At 38.6% G+C, this 24,587-nt stretch overlaps 1 protein-coding gene across 9 annotated transcripts in view; it reads right to left on the reverse strand.

Moving 5' to 3' along the window:
* The window catches only part of LOC127353402 (alpha-1,3-mannosyl-glycoprotein 4-beta-N-acetylglucosaminyltransferase C-like), a 109,901-nt gene that overhangs the window by 70,823 nt on the left and 14,491 nt on the right, over positions 1–24,587 (reverse strand). For 5 of the 9 annotated variants that reach the window (XM_051382595.1, XM_051382596.1, XM_051382597.1 and 2 more), the window contains exon 2: positions 14,254–14,341. The exons of the other annotated variants lie outside the window; for them this stretch is intronic. The gene's annotated coding sequence lies outside the window, so the exon portion shown is untranslated. The remainder of the gene's footprint in view (positions 1–14,253; positions 14,342–24,587) is intronic. 9 annotated transcript variants of the gene reach the window in all.

Below are 24,587 nucleotides of genomic sequence, written 5' to 3' on the forward strand. Positions count from 1 at the left end.
CTTCATAAAAAGCCAAGAAGCAAAAACAGCTCATGCACAATTAGGGCTATTAAGGAACATTTCACTTTAAATCTCACGCTACTGCACACTTTAGCATGTCTAGAAAGAGGTTCAGTATCCCTTTAGCTTTCATGGTCAAACTCTCATGTTTTCACACAGAAATTACATGTCACAACATACCCAAGACATTAGTTAATTCTGCTAAGCAGCTGTCCAAATGTTTCTTCTCTGCACTTTTCTCACAGGCGTTCACTCTCTGCGATGCGAAAGAGAATACTGTGAGTTGAAAAGAGCCCCCTGGAGTTTTTTTTCTTCCCTCCACCAGTGGACACACTGGAAAGCTCTTTGCAGATGGACACATGCTGTGCAGCCTCCTCGTGAAAACACCATAGGCTACATTTGGGAAGGCACAGTGTACAGGCAGGAGGCTTTACTGAAAGCTCAAACAGCAAAGGCTGCTGAAGTCAGCTTCTGGCACGATGAGACAGAGCTGACAACTCATTATACATGGGGCTTTCACTGCCCATGCCTTGCCACTATCTCTCCACATCTTCCTTTGTCTTTGCACTTTTATTTTTCCAGAGTTCCAGCATGCTATTTGCAAATATAATTCCCAGGAGCAACGTAATGAGTTTCATGAACACTTAAATAAATCAAATTTATATTTAAAAAAAAAAAGCCTGGTCCTTTTAACAAAAAGACCCAATTTTTTGATGTGCCACCATAGAGTTCTGTTGATTTATGATCTAAGGAGTCATGTGTTACCATCCTCCAGCTTTGTGACTTTCAAACGCACTATGCAACCGTGACGACCCTTTGGCCCAACAATAGCTCCAGAGCTGGTGACCCTAATTACGGTGTTGGCTTTGCTGCCAAACCATCTCATTGGAAACTAACCACAGCTTTGGCGACCCCAGCATATGAGCTGTTCCCAACGGAAAGCAATTTAATGCTTGGCTGCTCAAAGAACAAAATATATGCAGCACAAGAAATCCCTTAGATAAATTAGAGAGGGCAAGCAGACTCTGTAAGAGCCTTATCTGAGGCCTGATGAGCCACCTGTCACCTTTAGAGGTGACATGAAACCTCACCAAGGCAGGAAGCAGTTGAATTCTGTCACCAAGCAGCAGGTACAGAGTTTCCTGTGGTGGGAGACTGCTGGGAGAAGAGCCATGCACTTCCATTGAATAGCAGGGCTACTGGCAAAGAGACCACCCAAGCTGAGAACTGTACAGTAAAGTTCCAACATACCCAACCTCACCAATTTAGGATTGTTCATCTTTTGACACCTTTTTTTTTACCAAATAGCCACAGGAAGTACAGCACTTCACAGAGTAGCAACATAACAGAATCCTGTCTGCAAAGAAACAACACACTCTCCTGAGTGTGATTATTTGATTATATTGCTGCAAGGGAAGACGGCACACACACACACACACACACACACACACACACACACACACACACACACACACACACAGACCAATGACTGACATGGGCACTGGTCTGGGAACTGGTTTGGTCAAAACATATTTTGCTTAATGTGCAATTAATAGCTGTAGGCTGTGTTTGTGTAGTTTTGATGTGAGTGTTAAATATCTTGAGGCTATAACTTAACCTGTGTAAATTTATTCCAATCCAGTAGTAGTATTGACTGGTAGAAGGGAAAAAAACATTTGTTAAACTAAAATTTTTCTGAGGTTTACAGCTCTGCAGCCTGTACTACAAGTTCACAGTTGTAGTTATAAATGGACTCGCATGATTTTGTGATCTCGCAAATCCATCTTTCCAGGCTTCAATCTATGCATTTGTAGCCAAACTATTTAATCAATTACTGTTGTAGGATGATAAGTCAGTACTTCCAGTGAGAATCTATAGCGTCTCATAAAACGCCCTCAGATATAATAAGGGGTTTTTCTGGTTTCTGGCAGGTCTTGCCCTCCAGAGACCCTCTCATGATCTGTGCACTACTGCTCCACGGAATCTTCTCATTGATGTATTATTAGGGCTTAAGTCTTAATACATGACCGGTGATGTAATTTTCCAGGAGAACTGATCAGTCAGTAGGCGGTGCTTGTAGAAATCTCTTTTGTCAAACATAAGCTGATCTGGAGCTGGTTAGCCATGGCAATGTACCCCCGTAGGAAGTGAACCACTGTCATCAAAACCCAGAATTAATCCTGAATTTACCTCGCTATTCCCAAATCCTGCTTCATAGCACAGGCTTCTGGTCTGTATCTTTATTTCTTTTGAGTAGGTAATTTGAGTACATTTTCATGTTTTTCTTGCACTAATCACTTAGAAAAAAATACTATTTTGAAATTTAAGATGGTCATCCTTGCTAACAGAGTGGGGAGTATGCACTGCATGTTATGTTAAGGCTCCCTTTGAAATAACCAGGAATGACACCAGAGCAACCAAAACTCACAATTCTAAAAAACAGCTTCCTGGAAAAGACCCTGCAGCACAAAAGACATTATGTCTATATTGCTTCTAGCAGCCTTTTTAAGTTATGCTGCCCGAGTGCTGAAATTGACAAAGTTAATGCATGTTCTTCCCCAGTAATTAGTATAGAAGTGGTAACAGAAAAATGTCCTTTGAAGTACACTATGCAAGGGTGGTTGAGGAACAACTCAGTCTGGGTTGAGAGGTGCTTGGCTTGAGCTAAGACCATGATGACCTTTAGAATAAAACAATGTCCTAGGGAGTCAAACCCATTAAGCACAGTAACTGTACTAGAGTGAGCCCTGCACTGAGAATCCATCTCCTTAGATTAGCTGACAGCAAACAGTCCATAGACTGGAGCTTGATGCCTGTGATGCCTTGAAGCAGCCTGGACATTGTAATCCCATTTGCCCTCCAAAGAATGGAGTTGCGCCTCCTTGGACCTCTTTTTAAACTCAAAATATAAGGAACACACACCTACCCACCATCCAGGGTGGTGCAGAGACACCAGGAAGGAAGGAAAGGAAATGGGAAAAGACAAGACTGAACCAACAATTACATAGCAAAAGCGTTTTTTCTTTTATGCTTTGAACCAAGTCTGACACTTTCTTTTCATATTTGATTTGCAGTTACAGGCATTTTTCAGTCATAACTAAAATCAGTCCCATTAAAACATCAGCAGCATATTTTTTTCCAAATTATGACATGAATTATTTGGAGAAACATTTTTCCTTGTTTGTATACATCTGTGACTTTGCTGCTGCATGGTTTCATGACAACTAAGAGACCTGGGGAAGTGGGAATGCAGTAGCTCTTCTCCATGCGGTTGCACCAGCAACTGCTACCTGTATGTAACACAGGGGCCACTCCAATTGGCTACCAGTTGCACCGCATTTTTCAACCAGTAGAATACCAGCTTCTGTCCTCTTAATCTATTTAGATTTTACATTACTGACCTGGGTTATATAAAGTAAACCAATGTTGGGTCTATAGTGTCAAAGTAATGATAAAAATGCCATGTTACGTCCTGTTTTGCTACTGACTGGAATCATTACTTGTTTTAAGCTTCTTTAACAAATAACCAAAACTATCCTGTAAAGTAAATTAAATAAATTAAACTAGACCAAAAACAGGGTCCAGCTTTCTAAATGATGACTATAGTATGTTTTCTGTTTGAACAGATTGCATTTGGAAGCAAAATAATGTGAAACAAAACAAATTCATATTTGTATATAACTAAATTGTTTTCATAATTATGTTGCAGTGACAATGTAATACCTGCCTTGATTCTGATCAATGTTTTTTGAAATCCTACATTTTGTGTAAAGTGAGGTTGAGGTGGATGGCGGGTGTACAAAGTACAAGACTGTCATGTCACAGTTCACACTCCTGCAACAAAAGCACTTTGATTAAGGATAATCAGAGATAACGATTTTGGTAAATGTTAATAAAAAATCTATATGTCTCAAGTCACTGCTGCCTTTAATAATGCTGTAGTCACTGAGTGTAAAGCATTGCAAGTTTGCCTATTTTAGCATGCAGAGGGATGACCCTGATCCACAGCTACATCAGTATCAACATTTCTGCAACTTGCAAGGTACATTAATTAACAACATTACTTTTCCCTCAAAACGTATTTGTTGGTGCAAATTAGTTGTATACAAGCGTAATTTCTAGGAGACAGGGCTGGGGAAAACCACATGAATTCACTGGAACACAGCAAAATGCCTCCTCCCTGCCCCAAAGTAATCACACAGACAGCAGCTCTAGTATTTTACTTTGATGGTACCACTGTGTCTGTAAATGATACCAAGCAATACCCTGTGCCTCTGTTTGTTGTTGAGCAGTCGTGGCCCAGGTTTGTCTCTAAGTGCTGAGTATATTTACCCTCTATCCAGTGCTATGCTTTGTTGCACTCTGTGAAACAAGGTAGAATTCAATTACATGGTGGCCAAGGCCCTGACAAGAGCTCACTCTTGTTTCAATCACCCCACAGGTGGATATGGGGATGAGAAGTGGCGCTCCAGTCACCACACTGTGGACCACCGAGGGCAATGAGGCGTGAAGAGGAACTCAGAAGGTGCTGGTCTGTGGCACTGATAGACATGCCAGAGCAGAAGTTCTGCTCATCAAATAAGAGTGTCACTCTAGGTCAGTTAAGAGAACTTTATTTTGAAACTCCAGAGTCTGGGTAAGAACATAGTTGAAGGCAAACGAAATAAATTATGTGGTGGAAATCTGCATGTTTTTGGTTTCTGTCCACTCAATATGATGTTAAAATGGTCCGCTGCACAAAATGGAGGCAAAATAACATCTGTTTCAGGGCCTCCTTTCCAATGTTTACTTTTTTTCCATTATATTGCCTTTTTCTTTTTTTTTTAAATTCTACAGTCTGTGCAGCGCTTTTGGGAACTGTGAGTCACAAGATGTGTACACTGCAGCTATCACACTGATGGCCCTCTCCAAGGACCCTGCCCGTGCCCAGTGCAGATGAACAGACTCCAGTAAAACAAACACCATCAATCATCATGATTGTCACACTTTTCATTGAGTTCATAATTTCCCTGTGAAAATGGCTGTGGATCCATAGCTGCAGAGTCAATTTAAGGCAGTAATCAACCATGCTGTGAGTCCACATTGATAATTAATGGGAGATGATGGCAGTAGGAGGGTATCACGGGATCAGTGTAAACCTTGTTAGTGAAGCCTTGTGTATTTCACCTTATTCCTCTCAATAACATGATATGTTTGTCTGTATTCCTCAGGGCTGTACTGTCTTCAGTGATTGAATGCTGCCTTGTCCTAGAGGAGGCCAGATCATTTAACTGCTATTCTCCTCAGTTCCCTATGGGAATTCTTTTTTTGTGTGTGTCCTGTCTGCCTCATTGTGTATACAGCCCATAAATGATATTTATGGGTAAAGTCTACAGAGGGGTGTTGTGATGATAACACAAACATACCACAAGCTGCAGAGTGACAGTGAGAAATATGGCAGGGAATTAAGTCAAGATTGCAGTGTTAAGAGGGTTGTGTTTACATGGGACAAAGAAAAGGTTTATTTGTTGTATAAAAGCAGCATTAAGGGGCTTTATTTTTGTCTTAAATAATTTATTTCTGTCCAATGTTTCAGTTTAAGTGTCAGTTTATCCATCAGGTTATACAAATAACTGAACACAAGTTAAAGCTGTTTTATTTGTGGTGCACAAGATTATAAAAGGGCTTTGCCATACTGTGGTGATGTATGAGATGTTTTTTATTGTTCAGTTTGTGCTGTTGGTGGAGAGTATTTTTGCTCAACTAGTACATTTCAGTAAGTTATATTACAGTTGGTGTGCATGGGTGTCTATAGATGGTAAATGGTAAATAGACTGCACTTATATAATGTCCTTCTAGTCTTCCAACCACTCAAAGCGTGTTACACTGTCACACTCACCCATTCACACACATTCATACAATGATGGCAGAGGCTGCAATGCAAGGTGCCAACTGCTTGTCACAAACAGAAACTCATTCACACACTGATGCGCAGTATCAGGAGCAATTTGGGGTTGAGTGTCTTGCTCAAGAACACTTTCGACATGTATTAGGAGGAGCCGGGGATTGAACCGCCAACTTTCTGATTAGTGGACGATGCTCCTCTGCCTCCTGAGCCACAGCCAATCAGAATTTAGATTAGTGCTGTTATTCTGTTTTCTTTGGAAGAGTTATACCAATCAAGTTCACCTTGTGGTTACTGGTAAACAGATGGTAGGCTTCAGTTACTGTAAGTAAGGCTGAGCAGGTAAATAAATCTATAAGTAGTAGAGGAGCAGACTGCAGCTTGCTGTGCGGCCGTGGGCTTTAGTTGTAGATTTATTTTTGTGTTGTTCTTCCTTATTTTCAATATAAAGTTTTTCTTTCTTCCCGGGTTCATGTTTTCCTATTTCATTTTTTGTTAATAAACACCACCGTCTTTTTGCCTGGGCTCCTGCCCACAGTGCTGCCTTTTTCAACGTGCCCTCTAAGTTTTCCAGTGCCAACCAACATCTGCTGCCCTTTAGAGTTGCAGCACTACACAGATAATCCAAATGACTTCAAGTGGCAATTGGTGGAATAAACATGAAAAAGCATTCATATATCATTGAGAGACAACAAGTAAAATCTGAACAAACTAACAAAAACTAAATTAGTAAGCATGTATAAACACCTAGTGTTGAAACAGTCAGTTTATTTGGGGTTTATTTGGGATTGATTTAACAACTTATGATTGATTAGTAGTCATTAAGTAATTTTTCAAGGAAAAACACCAACCTCTTCTTCAGTTTTATGTTGTTGGTTTTGAAAATGTGATAAAAATGTAGGAACTTGTGATTAGTATTTTTCACCATTTTCTGGTATTTTTGCTTGTTGAAACCATGTAGATGGAGAAAGTTGTTTCTGATTTGACAAGTCTGGCTTGATTTGTTAATAAAAGCTAGATTTTCCCAACCTTTGATATTATTCCAGGCTACACGCAACATTCAAGGTATAAGAGACCACAACATATATGACATGAATACATTACAATGCAGGGACTGCTATAATTTATGTTAACTCATGACATTGACTTTCAGAGTTACAATATTGTGCCTATAGGGCAGCAGTGACTTATGTAGCTTTTGCAGTGTGTTATGTGGCCAAATACACACATTTCTCTCTCCTTGAAAAACTGGAAAGATAATTTCAAGTTCATCCGGCCTGAGCAGAAGTGTATTTCTAGTATTTTTTATGACTCATATTTTCCTTTGGGCTAGTTTCTACCAGTATTTGAGAACATGAGCAACTCTAACTAAGCCCAGTTAAAGACTGTATTATGTGATGTCATCATATAGCATTAGCATATAGCAGCATTCCATTGACTATGCTTTTGAGACTGAGCATTTGTTTGAGCTTTGAACCCCAAATAAGTTTTTTTTTTTCTGTTTTCTTTTGCAAAAGGATTTAAACACAAAAATATCTTGGGTGCTATCAGGTGGTAATCTACACACATACACAATCCACAAGCAGAGGCTTGCAGGCTAAGTATCAATTCATGCTATTTTACCATAGAAAAGCCATCCAAATGTGGCACACTGAACTGAGGTCGAACTGAAATCACCAGTGGTATGCTCAGTAATGCTGCAAGCGCTTTGTGCGTCAGTGCTGCCATTTTAGTTTTTCAGAGTGATTGCCATATTTAAAGTCACCTCTTTTAAAATCTTTTTCATTCACATAGAGCTCTCTCAGGGACCCGCATTCATTTTTACAAGAAACCATACTGGCGTAGGTCATTGGAAAACCCTTTGGCTTCTGATAATTCAATGGAAAATGCATTTTCATTTTTTGTTTTAGCACAGAAACACACTCAAACCATAAAGCTGTTTCCTTTTATATTATAGACACACACCTCTGTATGCTGCCTATCCTTTTCCTCTTCTTTCTATTCATCTGTCGGTGCTTGGCTCTGGTCACTGCATATCAGGTCTGGGCACAGGCTAATCGTGCGTCCCACAGGCTCAGTAGGACTCCAGCAATCTGAGGGCAGCACATTACCCCAGACATACTCTAGTGTGGCACAGCAGCCTGAATGCCATGTCCACAGAGAGAGAGAGAGAGAGGGGGTGGGGGGAGGGAAACCACTGGCGTTTGGCCCATCATCTGCTTTCAGCAGGTTTTTGGCTTTGTGAAATCATTTTGTACCACTAATGATGTCCTTTCGCAAGCAATGATCCATCCGAGATCTTCTGAATAGCCATAGGGAGCATATATACGTTTGAGGTCATGCATGACCTGGTTGCTGTCTATAATAAGTCTTTAATTTCCATTTGGAGCTGTGGTAAATATTCCAGCAAGAGATTCATAGGTAAACCTTATAGTTCAGACATGACTTTGCTCTAAAAACACAAATGTGTAGAAACAGGACTGCATTAAAGTTTGATGAACTAGGTCATGAAATATGAAAGCGTTGATAAAGTGGATGTTAATAGGTTGCCTATGGCTGGACCAAGCCTGTAAGTGAGGTGAACCTCCCTCCGTGTGTGTGTGTGTGTGTGTGTGTGTGTGTGTGTGTGTGTGTGTGTGTGTGTGTAAAATGCTGAAGCTGCTCATGATGGAAAAAAAACTGGATTTTTACAATTTGCACAGAATACAACAGATGTGTTAGTAAAAATGGATAGTCATTATCCACTTACCTATCAAAGTGGTTTTCTCTTTAATTAAAGAGTTTTATATTCAGTAAAGTGATTGTAAAGCAAATTCACATTCCCTTGCTAAACAAGGATGCCAAAGTCCCAAATGCAAATATACACAATTCTAATGGTTCAGTACTACTTTTTTATCAATAATGTTTACTAAATGGAATGGAATTTATGGAAGTAGGTCCTTTCATTCATCTGCCATAAATTATACTTCACATTATGTATGAAGTGTCCTTGGTCTTTACCTTGAACTCTCAGAACTGTTTTCACTCTGAATCTCCTATTTGTGTCGGGGACATTTTTCTTAAAAATCTTAGCTAGACTAAAAAGAAAGCTGGGACATCTGGGTGAGTTTGAGTGTGAGCTGACATTAGGACGGCTTTGTATCCATATCCGAATGATTCCAACTGATGAAATGATTTGTTTGTATTAAAAGAGATAATTTATCAAACAAAAATGTCAAACAATTACTTGTTTACTGGTTCCAGTGTGTTTTTATGTCACATTATTTTTAATGGAATACCTTTGGACTTTAGACTGTGGTTTGACTAACACAAGCAATCTGAAGACATCCTGTCTAAAATGAATCAGTGAATCACTAATTAAAATAATAGTTAGCTGAAGCCCCAGTTCTAACTGTTCCAAACAGTTTCGGCCATATCACAGAACTGCTGTCCAGTCATTTTGACAAGAGTGCATGAAGATAACTGGATTAGCACACTACCCTCAATGTAAATTCATTGCCATGAAATACTACCCATCCACCCATCAAAATTTCTCTGCCACTTATTTTGTGCAGGGATACTGGGGGCTGTAGCCTACCCTATCCTAGCATGCACTGTAGCAGGTCACACCCTGGGCAGGTTGGCAGCCAATTACATGACTAACACAGACCGACAGACAACACATTCATACCAATTTACCGTCACTGCACTCAGATGAGGGAGATCATGTAACCCCTCAAAGAAAGAAACCAGCCAGCCAGCTGGTTTAAAACAAGGAGTTTCAAAGTGTAACCACTGCACTGCTGTGCTGCCCCAGCACCAACCTTTTTTTTTTACGGTACTTATTATTCAGTCAATACTCTTATGCTTACTTGGACAGGAATTAAAATGTAGTAGTATTAGAGTTGGTGTGACTTCAAAATGAAGGCATTGTTCAGTGTAATATTCAAATCCACTTTGAGCGCAGAGATTGTGAGAGATGAATAACATGTTTCTGTTGCTCTTTTGAGAGTGACAAGAGAAAGGCGGAACTTGAAAAGAGGTTGGGAGTGCTAATGAGCCTTATTTTAAGAACACAACACAGCCATGAATATTTAACAGCTTGTCTTCTTGATGAAGCACCAAAATAAAAAGTCTGATGAATTCACCATTCTGAGTGAAAAATGGCCTGTGTAAGGCTGCTGCTGCCAATATGCTTCTGTACAATATTATTGTATAATAGTTATTCATGCAATAAAACAAAACCTCTACATTTTTGTCATATTGCAAGAGTGATTTTGAATTGGGCCTATATTGAATATAATCCTGATTGCCGCAGTAACTCATACATTTGGAAAACAATTTTCACTGGGACACAAAGCCAATAAACCCCCCACACAAAACCATGCCTTTAAAACTGTTATGTGCTTTAAATAAGTCTACCATCAACTTGATTACCATCTTCATTTCTCCATCATAGCAAATGGCACTTCATTATTTAGCTATGATGAAGCAATGATGGATACGCAAATAAACTTTCTCCACACGTCTATAGAGGACAAGTTTCAAGGTAGTCTGGAAGAGATCCTGCAAGGTGCTAAGTCCCATGGACTCACTTTGTTGCTAGGCAACAGCAAGGGCACCAGTCCTTTTTCAGGAAAACAACTTCACTGTCCAAAATAAATAAAGATAGAAGGAACACACCGTGAACCTCTTGAGCGGGGTTAAGTCGCTGGGAATAACACTCAGCAAACATCAAGTAGTGCGGCTGCAAAGGCCATAGAGTTGTTTATGTTTGGTAATTAGATTCTTTACTCTCAAAATGCAAAGAAACGTACAGCATATCTACGATTTTCATAAGGTTTAAAGAGTGAGACTACGCTAATTTGAATATTATTTTCTAAACTAATTAGGTCATATTTTTAGCTTGTGTGAACACTCAAAAAATGGAAAATGTATGTAAATGCTGCATGCGGCTTTGTCCTTAATGATCATAAAGAAAATGTGAGCAAACACCCTTAGAACAGATCAAAAGGCTACATGGATACTAACAACAGTAACTAGGACTCCTTATCAAAGAAGGATGGCTTTATCTCATTAAAGCAGGAGAGAAAGGGGGGAAAAAAACACTTGTTCCAAAGGGAAATGAAACAGTTTTGCCTGTATTTGCTTTGCTATTTAGCTAGAACAGCTCAAATTAATTACTCTCATCTTCCTCACACTATTCATTATTCTAGCTGTAAACACATTAGTCAAATGAAATGTCTGTGAGCACACCTGGCTTTCTTATCTTTCGTGATGTAGACGACAGGGTGGTTCAGCTTTCCAACGTGCTGCAAGCAGAGTATTAAAGAAAGCCAGTGCCATTTATGGGATATGGTACCTGCCGCTTCTTCTACCGATAGCTGCCTCCCAGGAAGCCTTAATGTATGAGATTTGTCAGTGTCAATTTCCCAGCTAATCTCTCTGGTCCACCTCGCTGCTGCCTCTGCCGCCCATTCATTCTGATGCTCTGTCTCTACCTGCTCACACTATCCCACGTAGGGTACAAAGGCAACGGGAAGCCGAGGAATAGGACATACATATGTGGTAGCTGATGCTGCAGTGTGACCCTGGATGTGCAGCCAACAGACTTGATACACATCCAAGGGAAACTGTGCTGGCTTCATACAAACCTATTTTCCGGTCAACAATGGCTCACAGTTTTCACTGACGACACATTCTAAAATAAAATATAACAGACTCCCGTTGATCCGCCGATTGTACTTAGAAATTACTATGATTTAACATACTAAATATTTTAACTGAGAAATATCCAGAAGTTGTTTCATGCTAGAGATTCTTCCTGTTCACTTTGCAGAAAAGCTCAGAAAATGCCTCTGTTATTAGAGAGTAAACAAATATATGTGGAGAAAATGCAAATGAACAGCTCATTATACATTTCCTGTCAAATAGTAAATGTTTATGTTAGTGTTTCCATTGCATAAAAAAAAGTTAACTTTTTTACTTTATCTTTTTACTAATCTTTTGTTCATTGGTGGGAAGCTGGTGAGGGATCACATCATTGCACCAATGACTTACTTAAATTTCTAATTATGCTTATTTCATTAATTAATTCATACATTTAAATACTGTTTTCAATTAAACCTTCGTCACAAAATGTCACCACAGGCAAAAGGGATGGAGCAATCAATATAACTACATAGTGTATTTCTGCAGTTTCATTTTCAGTGTTTGGGTGCAACCTTATTTGATGCCGATGTACTTTCTAGCAGAGTAGAGTTAAAAGAGATCAGAAGTAGCTCATTTACAGTTCCAATTTGTTTATGAAATGCAGTAGTTTTTGGGGTTTTATTTCCCGTTGGAATATGTTCATGTTATTTCAAAAACATTGTACATTTGGTTGATAAGGACCAAACCATTCCTACTTATAATAATGTGACATATAATGTGGCATAATAAATGCAAATAGAAGGCATACATGAGTGACACTGCAACAAGTTAATGCAGAGTGCTTTTTCCAAACTGCAGCTTGTCGCAAACACTCTCAAAGAGAGCTCAGAGTGCATCTTAACCAGGTTCAGCCACAGTGACATTCAACACTGAGACTCAAACACAAAGGACGGATAAACTGCTCATCAATATAGAAAAAAGCTTTTTGTTACAAATGTATTACTCTGGGTTCTGAATAGCTAACACATTATTTTAACAGTGTCAAAAAAACAGAATTACTCAAGAAAAGGGGAAGTATATGTTACAGCACCAGACTAGTATTTGGCAGGCAGAGAGGTTTGCCTTAAGTTCTGCAGTGGGCAAAATGCAAATTTGGGCTACATTAAGAAAGCCCATGTTCTTTGCTCATTACTGTTGGACGCTGGCACACTCCAAGGCCTCCTGGCCAATAACATTACAACATCACTTAATTAAAATAATTCTGCAAAAAACTAAATGAAGAACTTGACTTACATTAGCTTCAGACTTCAGAGAATGACATTCAAACCTTACCAATGAGAAATGAAAAATTGGAACATCCACAGCACTGCAGGTGTTCGAGTATGACTGTAGTCATTTCCAGACTGTAACTATTTTTCTAGTCTTTTGCATTTTTTTAGTGTTGATCACACACTCTCTTGTTTGGTTTGCTTCATGTTGTTTTCTGTCCTATCAGAGGACTTGCTTTTGCTGCTTATTATCATGTCAGAAAATATGCGTTTAATTTTTGGGAACTTATTTTTAAATGTATTGACGCATTTCCACCAAAATAAGCTGCCCCAAACATTTTCTCCCAGCACTTCCATGGTATGTTAATGACATTTTTGTGAATATGTTAATAGTTTGTTAGCAAAATAGTAATGCTAGATGTAATGATTTGTCTTATTCTGTAATGTGTGCAGTTTTCACTCCCTGGTTTAAAAAAATAAAAATAATATATTTTGTGGAATCAGGAGTACTGTGAAGTACGAATTCTTGTACAATTTTTCTTATGTAACCCTTTGCACCAGGACAGTGTACGAGAAGGCGTGCATGAGGCTGATGAATTAATCTCTCAATAGCAAACAAAATATAGGTGTAGTTGGGGAAAGAAAGTTTATTCTTGAGTGTCCTTCTCAGGTTATCAAATACCAACACTTTGGGTTATGGTTAATGGGAAACAAGTGGCTTGGAACACCCAACACAACTGGTGGCATTTGTGCTCCCACATCAAACACTGAAACTATGGGTTGCAAATGCACCAGTAATTGACAACCTAGGAATGAGACTCAGCAGTCAACTATCTATCTATCTATCTATCTATCTATTATCTATCTATCTATCTAACATTTTTTTAAAGGAGGCTTATTCACTGTCTAGTTGAGTTAAATGTTAAAGACTGGAAAAAGGGGGAAACGGCTAACCTGCCTCTGTACAACATCCTTCAATCTCGTTGTCACAGTGAGGTTTGCAGGCAAATAGCGACTGGAAGTTACTACTTCCAACCAAGAAATAGTCTGGTGAGGCATTACCCACCCATAAAAACAAATTGTTGTTTTTGTACAGATTAAACAAATTATATATAATGTCTTAATTAGTGAGATTTAAAGGTGATGGTAGGTGGGTTGTGATAACTTTGGGCAGAGCCAGGCTAGCTGTTACCTCCTGTTTTCCATGTTTTATGCTAATCTACGCTACCAGTTGGTGGCAGTAGTTTCATATTTAGGGCACAACCATGAGAGTACTATCATTCTTCTCATCTAACTTGACACAAAAGCGAGAGAATTCCCCAAAATGTTGAACCTATCCTTTAACATTAAGATTTGTGGTGCTAAACAAAGCATCTCCAGTTTGGCTGCCAACAGTAAAAAGCTGTATTTGTACTGCACCAGTGACAAGACAGGGCTGAGAAAGTGTGTGTTGTATTCTTTCTTTCTCACCTTGACATTAATAATTTATCTGGCTGCATTCCATTAGGATCCGTAGGAACTTGGGCTTCATATGTCCAGGCTCACTGCAGTGTGTCAGCTACAAAATACAAAGAAGACAAAGACAAAGAAGTTACTCAACATGACAAAAGGAACTGAATTCTTAAAAAACGAGTGATTTTAGGAATGACTGTTGTCATTTAAAATATCTTCATGTGTTTTGGATTAATTGCTCAGTAAACTGGATGATATGGAAAATTACTGTGTGGGTCCAGACTTTACAGTGACAGCCATTTTTTGTCATGATGAAATTCTGACACTGTGGTACGTTCTAACAAAATTCGATGAAAATTGAAATTAAAAACTCCCAAGATGAGCAATCACTTTTTGTGCATGAGCTTTGTCTGATGTGATGAACAGTAGAACATATGGGGCCATTATTGTTATAAAACTATACACAAATTTGAGTGGAGAGTTGTGTAACTGTATCTCAATCTGTGTGCGTAATCAGACTTGTACATGTGTAAAACATTACAAATCTGTATTAAGAAATGTATTGGGATTTGTAAATTTGTAGACAAATCTGTAAATGCATACATTGTATTTCTCAATTCTTTTTGCATGCAACATTTCTGGGTAGTGCTTGTGGCGGCAGTTGTGTCGATGCAAGGCAGAATAAAATTTAAACTTGATTTCTTGCTGTATATTCATGTTTTTGCAGCATTTGTTAACAAGTTACAAACTTGTATATCAAGTGGCACTAACAAGCTAGCTAACTGGACCATTTAAAGATATAATATGTGGTGTGGCTTGTTCTCAATGGAGTAATGTGTGCTTCATGTGAGCTCCCACTAAGCTTCTATTTTAATTAAGATTTATATAGTGCCATCTTGTACAACTGTAAACCATTTTCTAAGATAATCTAAAGGTGAAATAGGTTTGCTGAAGTGTACAGATAGCTACAAATTTGCATCTAACACAAGGCCCAGCACCTCCTCGGACCAGGTGAAAAGACCCAACCCCCACAGGACTCTAGAGACATGGATACGTCAGGTCTGAAGTCAGAGATCCTCTCACAGAAAGCTGACATTCAGCTGTGATAAAGTAGGAATTGAAAAATGCTCTTGCAGAAGATTTTGACTTCCTCAAGAGTGAACTGCAAGCTGTGAAAAACTAAATTATAAACAACACTGCAGCGCTCAACTCAGAGATCTGCCACGTCAAGGTTAACCTTAGAGAGGTTGAAGTGGGGCTATCAACGTGGTTGGACAGAATGGCAACTGCAAAACACTGCACCAGTTGAAGAGAGAAATGGCAGTACTAAAAGATAAGTGCAAGGACATGGAGGGAAAAATGAGGAGATGCAACATAAGAATCATCTGTTTCCTAAACACCTAGGTCCAGCTCCACAACCTCGGTCTCTAAGCTGCTAACTGTGGTGCTACAGCTGGACAATGAGCCGCTGATTGACCGTCTGCACTGGAGCATGGGTCCAAAAAGGCCAGGCAGAAAATCTTGTTGATAAACTACACTACTACCCAGGCTGTGTTGAGATACTGCGCTGTGCACGCACTCTGGGACCATTTTGTTTTAATGGAGAACCAGTCACAATCTTTCACGACTGCGCTGCAAGTGTGGCCAAGGCCCGGGCTGCATTCACTGATGTGAGGAAGCTTCTTCGTGACTGACAGGGCGTCTGGTACAGAATATTGTTTCCTGCTCACCTTTGAGTAATGAAGAGGGAAGGACATGGAATTTACTGATCTGGACAAGGCTATGGCCTATGTGAATTAAGATGATTATTCCGCCTTCGGAGGTCCGTGAGTGACTGACAATGTTGACCAGCTAAGATTACTCTCTTATAGGATGGCTCCCCATTTCAAGGTATATTTTGATTGGTTAGCATTAGTCAAACATTAGTGATGTACTATTTTAGTTTCGAAATATTGCTGCTGATTATGTGGGTCAGTAAGGCAACATTTTACTTCATGACTATTATTAACCCATTTATTCATTTTGATTACTTAAAAGGTAGACTAATGGAACAGGTCAGCTGTTATTTTTGTCATTCCAATGCAGGCTCTGTTGGAGCATTATAAGTTAAATTCATTAATAGGAGGAAATTATTAGCTTTAAAGTTTGGCTTCTCAAGAGAATTAATAATTATCCCTCCTTAAAAAATTTCTCTCTCACTTTATAGAATATTACATTCAATAATTTATTAAGCCACACTATTTTATTTATTTCTCTCTCTATAGGGGAGGCTTGGCGGGAGCCCGGGCGACTAGCTTTATAGTTCCCCACCACAAGTACTACATGTGTGGATTTCTTTATGAGGGATGTCATAATCACCTTATTCTTGTAGGTGAATGGGAGTGGGGAATTACAAAACCTTTCTACTTGCTAGACCAATTCTTTTTAATGATATTAGAGGGTATGATGGTTGCCCAGTTAACTTTGTGAGTTGGAATGTTGTACTTAAAACTGCTTAATACAGACATTGCATTCCTACAGGAGACTCATATTTGTCCCTTTTGATAATTCCTGGCATAGCAGGGGATGGGCAGGCCAGGTATATCAATCTAATTTCCACTCTAAGGCTAGAGCCATTATGATTAGTAAAAATATTCCATTTACACTTTCAAATGTACAAGCTGATTCTGCTGGGCGATATGTCATTGTGTTTGGAAAATTATACACGCTTCCATGTATCTTAGACTGTATTTATGCCCTGAACTGGGATGATCTTACATTTTTCACCAATCTTTCTTCTCGTTTACCAATATGACAACACATTGTTTTCATGTGGCAGTGACACAAATTGTCCACTCTCCTCCCTTCTAGACTGTTGTGTTTTTAAGAGGGCACCCCTGTCCAAATCCACACATTTTATTCAGCTCTTCCTAAAACATGGTGTAGCAGATGTATGGCGGTTTCGTATCCCACCTCCAGAGCATACTCTTTTTTCTTGACAAAAGAATCTTGCATCTTACAACTGAATGTGACAAAGGGGCCATAGTCATCTTGGTTATGACTATGAAAATGCATATTCCTAATACTCAAGCCACATATCGCCAGTGGCAGTTAAATCCTTTGCTTCTTTCAGAAGAAAGTGCACCAAATTCATATAATCTGAAACAGTTTCTCGGCATCAATCAGAATTTCATCATCTGCTGTATGGGAGTCATTAACCATTATATCTAAGGGGCCAGGTCATTTCATATTGTGCCAATAAAAATGGCTAATACTGAACAGATTGACAGAAGTTAACAGATGAGATACTAGAGTAAAATACGCTATATAGCCACTCTCCCTTTCTGGATACAATAAAAAAACATTGGTCATTACAGACCGAGTCTGACCTCTTGTCTACTCGACAGGCTGAATACCTCATCTCCAAATCAAGACATTACCACTATGAGCAGGGGAAAAAGGTTGGATGTTAGCTTGGGCACCAGCTGCGCCAAAGACCTGTTCAATCCATTACTGCAATTAATGATGACCAAGATCAAAAATGTACTGATAATGGCAAAATCAATTCTTGTTCAGTAACTAACCCTAGAAGTTTTCTTTAATTCCCTAAATATCCCTTCTGTAGAAACATAACTGGCTGTTGCGTTGGAGAAGGATCTTTCGGTCAGGGAGATTAGAGCCATGCAAAGCGGTAAATCTCCAGGGCCAGACGGTTTTCCAACTGAATTGTTAAAAATATTTTCGGAACAACTTTACCCCTTGTTACTGTCGGTATTCAAAGAGTCTTTTTCCACAAAATCCTTACCTCCAACCATGAATCAAGCAGTTATCTCTTTGTTACACAAAAAATATTAAAACCCTCTCAATTGCAGTTCATACCGCCCTGTTTCACTTTTGAATACAGATGCCAAAATTCTTGCCAAGGTCCTGGCATGTCGCCTTGAGAGGATTATCTCCTCTATTATTTCACCTGATCAAACAGACTTTATTAAAAATTCTTATTTCTTTTAACATTAGCAGCTTACTAAGTATCCTTTATAGTCCCTCTCCATCCGATCCCGGGGAAACCAAGGAGATACTTTTATTCAGCATTGAAAAAGCCTTTGATCGGGTGGAGTGGGACTTTTTCAAGATGTTACAAAAATAATTCAAAAATTAAATTCGACCCCAAATTTATATGTTGGATTAAAAGCCTATATACTCTCCCAATCTCTTCTCTTTATGCAGATGATATGTTACTGCTATATCAGACACTCTCAAGTCTTCCTGAATTACTGAATTTGCATACAAAGTTTGGAAGAGTATCTGTCTATAAAATCAACCTTGGGAAAAGGGAACTTCTGACGGGTCATATCTTTGGTCATCCCTTTGAATTCAAAAAGATGTAGATATATAGGTATGTGGGTTACACAATATCACAAAGATCTCTATAAGGCTAACTATCAGCCTCTATTATTCATTCAATCTTAAACAAGATATTGAAGAATGAATATGATTAAGATGAATGTGCTCCCTAAATTTATTTATTTATGTCTTCCTAAATTTTCTTTTCCCACTTTAATAGGTGAAACAGATTAATTCAGTAATAATCTGGAACCAGTTTAAGTGGTCTTTAACCTTACTGGCCTGCTGCATGCTACATGCTGCACCAGTGAGAAGAAATCATATGTTTGCTTTTAAGGCTTGGTCAACAAATGGAAAGAGCACAGTGTCTGATCTCTACATTGATAATACTTTTACCTCATCTGAACAGTTATGACAGAAATTTTATATGAAAACAAGCTCCTAATGGCCTTTTTCTCTCGGTTGGCCAGAAGGCTTATTCAATTCAAATGGAGAGATTCTCTCCCTATACGATCAGAGGGTCCACCAAAAAATTCTATGCCAAGTGGTAACCATTTAAATCCTTTATTGATAGTATGGCAGCTACCAGCGTAACTTTGTAATGTATGTATGTATATATGTATTTATTTATATTCTTTTTTTATTTTTATCCTGTTTACTCTTAATTTATTTATTATGTATTGGTTACTATGGTTAACTCCTTTTCTATGTATATGTGAATTCATTTGTATGAACGTAGGTATATAGCAGTGTTAATTTCGAAAAATATGACGAAAAATGTTCGTCAACGACCTTTTTTCCATGACTAAGACGAGACGTTGACGAGCTAAAAATATATCTTTGATAATAAAAACTACGCCGAAATGTAGGTTTTGTTTTCGTTGACGAGACGAGACAGGACTAAAACGTTAGTGGTGTGCTATTGGACATTCAAAATGCATGATATTTTCCCCCAATTGTGCATCTAGTCTGTCAAAATGCATCCCTGTCATTGGTTGAATTGGTTGAGGGATGTGCGCAGCTTGAACCCCAGGCAGGTGCTGCTGATGTCCCAATTTCAGAAAGACGGCGAGTTAATGACGACAACCACATGATGGCAAGTTCAGCACAAAAAAGGTTGGAAACAAAGATTAGATATATGGACACACTTTAGTTATAACTCAGCAGAAAGGAATGCAATGCACTGTACTAACGGGAGCTGGAGAGACGCCCTGTGACTTAAGAGTTAGGTGGGAAGAACACAACCAACTTCAAGAGACACTTGAAGGCGCAACACCCTGCCATTTATGACAAGGTAAGTTAGCTAACTGTAATGTTAAATGATAAGTCTTGATACTAACTACCGTTAAGTCAATGTCACTGGGCATTTGCTATGTCAACTGGCAAATACCTGTATTAGCCTAATTTAATTAGTTTAAAAAGAGAAAACATTTTGACTAAAAGTAATGACTAAAAGTTGACTAAAATGTAAGGACTTTTGGTCGACTAAAACTACGAAGGAAAACAATGACTAAAATGTGACTAAAACTAATAAGCATTTTCGTCTAAAGTCTAAGACTAAATCTAAAATAGCCGCCAAAATTAACACTGGTATATAGATACATCTTTGTATGGATGTCTAGCTGTGCACATTTTACTCATGTCTTCTTTCTAGTTCCTGGAGGGCCCAGGGGTTTGTGGGGTGATCTGACAAAAAATCTTTTAACGCTATACATTGACTAATATTTAGCTGGTGAAAAATTGTATAGCATTTTACATCCACTTGAGACATCAAGTAAATAGACGCTGCATTTTTCCCCATTTCTCACGGCTGGGTGACAAGGTTTGCTCTGATTTTTTTGCTCTGATTGTTTCTTCCATAACGCAACACATCAAGGGGAGTCTTGTTCCTGTCTACTCTGTGCACAAGGCCAGGCATCCCCTGCATTTAAGGGCCTCCTTCATCATTTGATACCCACAGTGTGGCACTGTCAATTTTATGTCTTCCACCATGGCATGCAACACTTCTTCTCATTTGACTATACAGTGAAGTCACTGACATGTTGTCTTCTGTTTTCTGTCTTCTGCGGACAGTATGTCTCGACACTCCAAACAAGCTTGCAATGATTGTGTTAGATAAGAGACTTCAAGAAGATTCTGTTGGTACTCTGGGCTAAAATAAAATTTTGGATGCCCCGTATGACTTGCACCTTTTATGACCCGAAGATCTGATTACAAATCTTGGACATGCTCCCTTTCATCCCTGATCAACATACACAGTTCAGATAGTGTGTCCATGATAAACACTAGAATGTCAGTGGTACCTGAAATTGCAAACAGAAAACCAGGTACACACAAATTCCATGCGGTCCAAGTCCAATGGACTGTGGTCTAAAATATGGAGCAGCTAAGAATGTAGCCTCTCAAGGATGCTGCTGCATAGCAGGACCTGTCAAAAAGAAATTATCTGGCATTAGTTTAAGAGTGCACTTCACTTCTTTTTATATTCCAGCTTTATGAAATCGAACTTTGATAGACCCGGAACCTACTCAGGCATGTTACGCTGTCGACATAATGAGAGCCCATTGTTAGGTCAGGACACTTGATAATCCATAAAATAATTTACAATTGTACAAGGTAACACAGACACATGCAATACTACCCACAATAATGTTATTTAGGAAACACATGAACAGTCGAAATCATGAACAGTGCTTACTTAACTTTATTACAGCTAAACAGTACTTAAATTAAAAGGTATCATACTAAGAAGATTTTACTTTGAAATAAATGTAAAGCCCAAAAACAAGGATTAAGAGATTAAATCAAACAACAACCACAAATTTAGCAACAAAGACCTCAATGTCTGGCAACGGGAAACAATCCTATACAATCTGGTAGAAACACATATACTGCTGGCACATCATGCCTTCTTCCTCTTAAAAGAAAGAGGGAAGCAAGCTAAAGAGTCCTGTGCATTCACTCGAGTAGTTTGATGAGCTCCTTTAGCTAGTTGTTTTCTGTTGCTTCAGTAATGATATTACTTATTGTGCATGTTAACTTTTTTAACATTTTCATACCATTATCAGTAAAAAAAAAGAAAGGCAAACGTTAATGTTACTTACCCATGGGTTGTTTGAAGATTCTAATGGCTGGCTGTCAATGACAGCAGCCATCATAACCCAGGTGAAACTACAGATCCACCTTTATGTTACGTGCCCATATTTTTAGCTTATCTCTAGCCAAATTATGATCTGTTTATGAAATTCATTATGCACCCTCGCATGACTTTTGTAAGACTGCAAAGCATGCCGTAAACTCTGTCGCACACAGTTACTGGTGATAGAATTTTAAACTTGCCGATTTTACGTTTCATGTCAAAGTGCACTGTGGTAGCTGTAGTTACAACCACTACACAGCCCAGCGCCATTGGCCCAGCCCTGTCACCCTTAAATCACTGGGTGCTACTGCCTACTGGTGGTAGGAAGGCTGCATTTACTGATTTGTCTACAACAATACACCTTAAATTTACAAATCTAATTACACACACACAGATTCTGAATACATAACTGCAGATTCCCGTACGTTCACAAATTGGATTAAGCCCACACATGGGCGATAGAGTTGTGAAATACAGTGCACAACTCTACACTTATATTTGTTAGTGCTGTCAAACGATTAAAATATTTAATCGCGATTAATCGCATTAATGTCATAGTTAACTCGCAATTAATCACACATTTTTATCTATTCTAAATGTCCCTTGATTTTTTTTTGTCCCATTATCTCATTTTAATGCTCTTATCAACATGGAAAAGTGGATCGGCTTTGACAAGGGGGCGGAGAATTCGCATCAGCTGTGTGCTTGGCCATGAAGTGGTATTTCAGACTGGACGTGCTGCGATGATAGCTCAGTTCACAACGACAAAACACACACACAGATCACTTTGGTCTTGTCAATGGGACCATTTGGCAACTTTTTAAAAGTAAACTTTCCATTCAGAATATTATTGGCATCCATTTCGGCGTCTCGCACTCGCCATCCACTCAAAACATAACGTCTACTACTCTTAAACAAGTGTGTGTGGCGTGCCTGTTGTTTTGTTTCCGGTCTAGCTAGATCCGGTGTGGTGTTGTAGTTTTTCTAACGTTACTAGTTAAAACTACAAAGTTAAACAAACGTTAATCTCTCTATAAAAAAACTGACGCCGTTCAAATGGGTTTGCGTTAACGCCGTTAATAACGCGTTTAACTGACAGCACTAATATTTGTAAATAGTTTTGTTACAATATTGGCCCCATAGAAACACAGTATGGCACTGAAAATTTGCATGATTTTGTAATATTTTTATGAACACTGATACTGGAAAAATGATCTTGTTAATATTGTTATAGATTTTAAATGTTACTTTGCATGTAAATATGACATGACTGAAATCCAGGTTAATATTTGTAGGATCCTAAAGGTTAAAGACTGTTGAGTAAATTCATGTGTTCGAGTGTTTGAATGTCAGAATTTATGCTTTATAATAAAATTTGACACCATGTATGAATTTGATTGTTGAATGCTGCAATAATGTGAGCCTTTGATGGTCACTTTTATTATCCTAATATCCCTATATGGGTTATTAAAGCCCAGTGCTGTGTATAATATCTGACCTGCCAATCTAAATCCCTCAGCTGAGGGCACATTATGATTAAAGTAACTTCAATTCATCAGCTACTCATCACGAATATGCAGTACAGTAATGTCCCTTTAGAAAAGCATGGCTGTATTGTGTCCAAAAATAACTCAAATATTCTAAGAAAAGTGACCTCCCTAAGCAGTATTTTATGCCATAATGTTGAAATCTTACTTTGTATGGCACATTGATTTATTTCCCACCAAGCATAAGGCCATCAATTCACTGCATATAACATTACGGCTCGTTCAAGGCTGTCTGGGGAAAAATTATCATGCTCGATGATGTCGATGAGTTAAACCCATAGAACAGATGCACGCCTGATGTTGAATTTAAAGCACAATGAAACATTTCACTTCAAAGCACAGCACACTCTCCCGAGACAAACTGCTAATGGTACAGAGCAGCGTTCTGCAGAATTCTGGAAATCCTCTATAATTCAGAGGAATCAATCAAACAAGGATTTTAATTACATATTGTCCGAACTGTGCTGATGGACATTATGTGTGACTGAAAAATCTCCTACATTAAAAAGTAAAATATAACAATTAAATATCAGTTGTCCTGTGGAAAAAGAAACTCCATTATTTTATGTTTGACATGCTTGACATTTTCATTATAGCTGAAGGATTAAATTGAAATCTCTAGTTTAAGGAAACCTCCACCATAATTCTAACAAATGTATCAAGCTACACTGAATCAACTCAAAAATGTAAATGTGAATTTTCTGCCTTCCAAAGCCAGAATGAAAGCCCAAAAGGGTTGCACTGGGACAATCCAAATACGCTGTTGACTGTACCTTAGAAATAATAAAATTTCAAGTGCCTATGTTATGCCATTAAGTTTTTCCTTGTTTACTCTTCATTGTCGAGATGGTCATAAAAATGCTTTGTGTTATATATTATCATATAATAATGCCACTAAACTGCTGTGAGAATAAATTTAATGGGAAAAACAACAGTTTTCCAGTAAAGTCCCAAGCACTGTCCAAACTAATGTAATAATAAGACTGGACTGCAGTAATAAACAAAACACAGGCCTAATAGCTGACCCTGGAGACTTGATTATGCCGTTTGTGTAACCCATTATAGCAATGCTGGCAGTAAAAGCCATCAGAGCAACAAAACTTTCTGCATAATGACTCTTGGTGATTGTGAACCACATGTAAGCCAAATGTGTGAAAAGCCACAAACTGCAGACAAAACACTCAACTGCAATCCTTTCAGCTTTGAAAACCAAAAGTGTGTCACTGGGTGTAGCCTACTTTATGTTAGCTAAACTAGCTGAATATTTTCATCCCATTCACAGCCATGGATTTGAGAAGATCCACGCCTACCACTGTGCCTGTTTGGGAGTAAGAAGGGATGTT

This window comes from Dicentrarchus labrax, unplaced genomic scaffold, assembly GCF_905237075.1.
Source record: "Dicentrarchus labrax unplaced genomic scaffold, dlabrax2021, whole genome shotgun sequence".
Taxonomy (NCBI): domain Eukaryota; kingdom Metazoa; phylum Chordata; class Actinopteri; family Moronidae; genus Dicentrarchus; species Dicentrarchus labrax.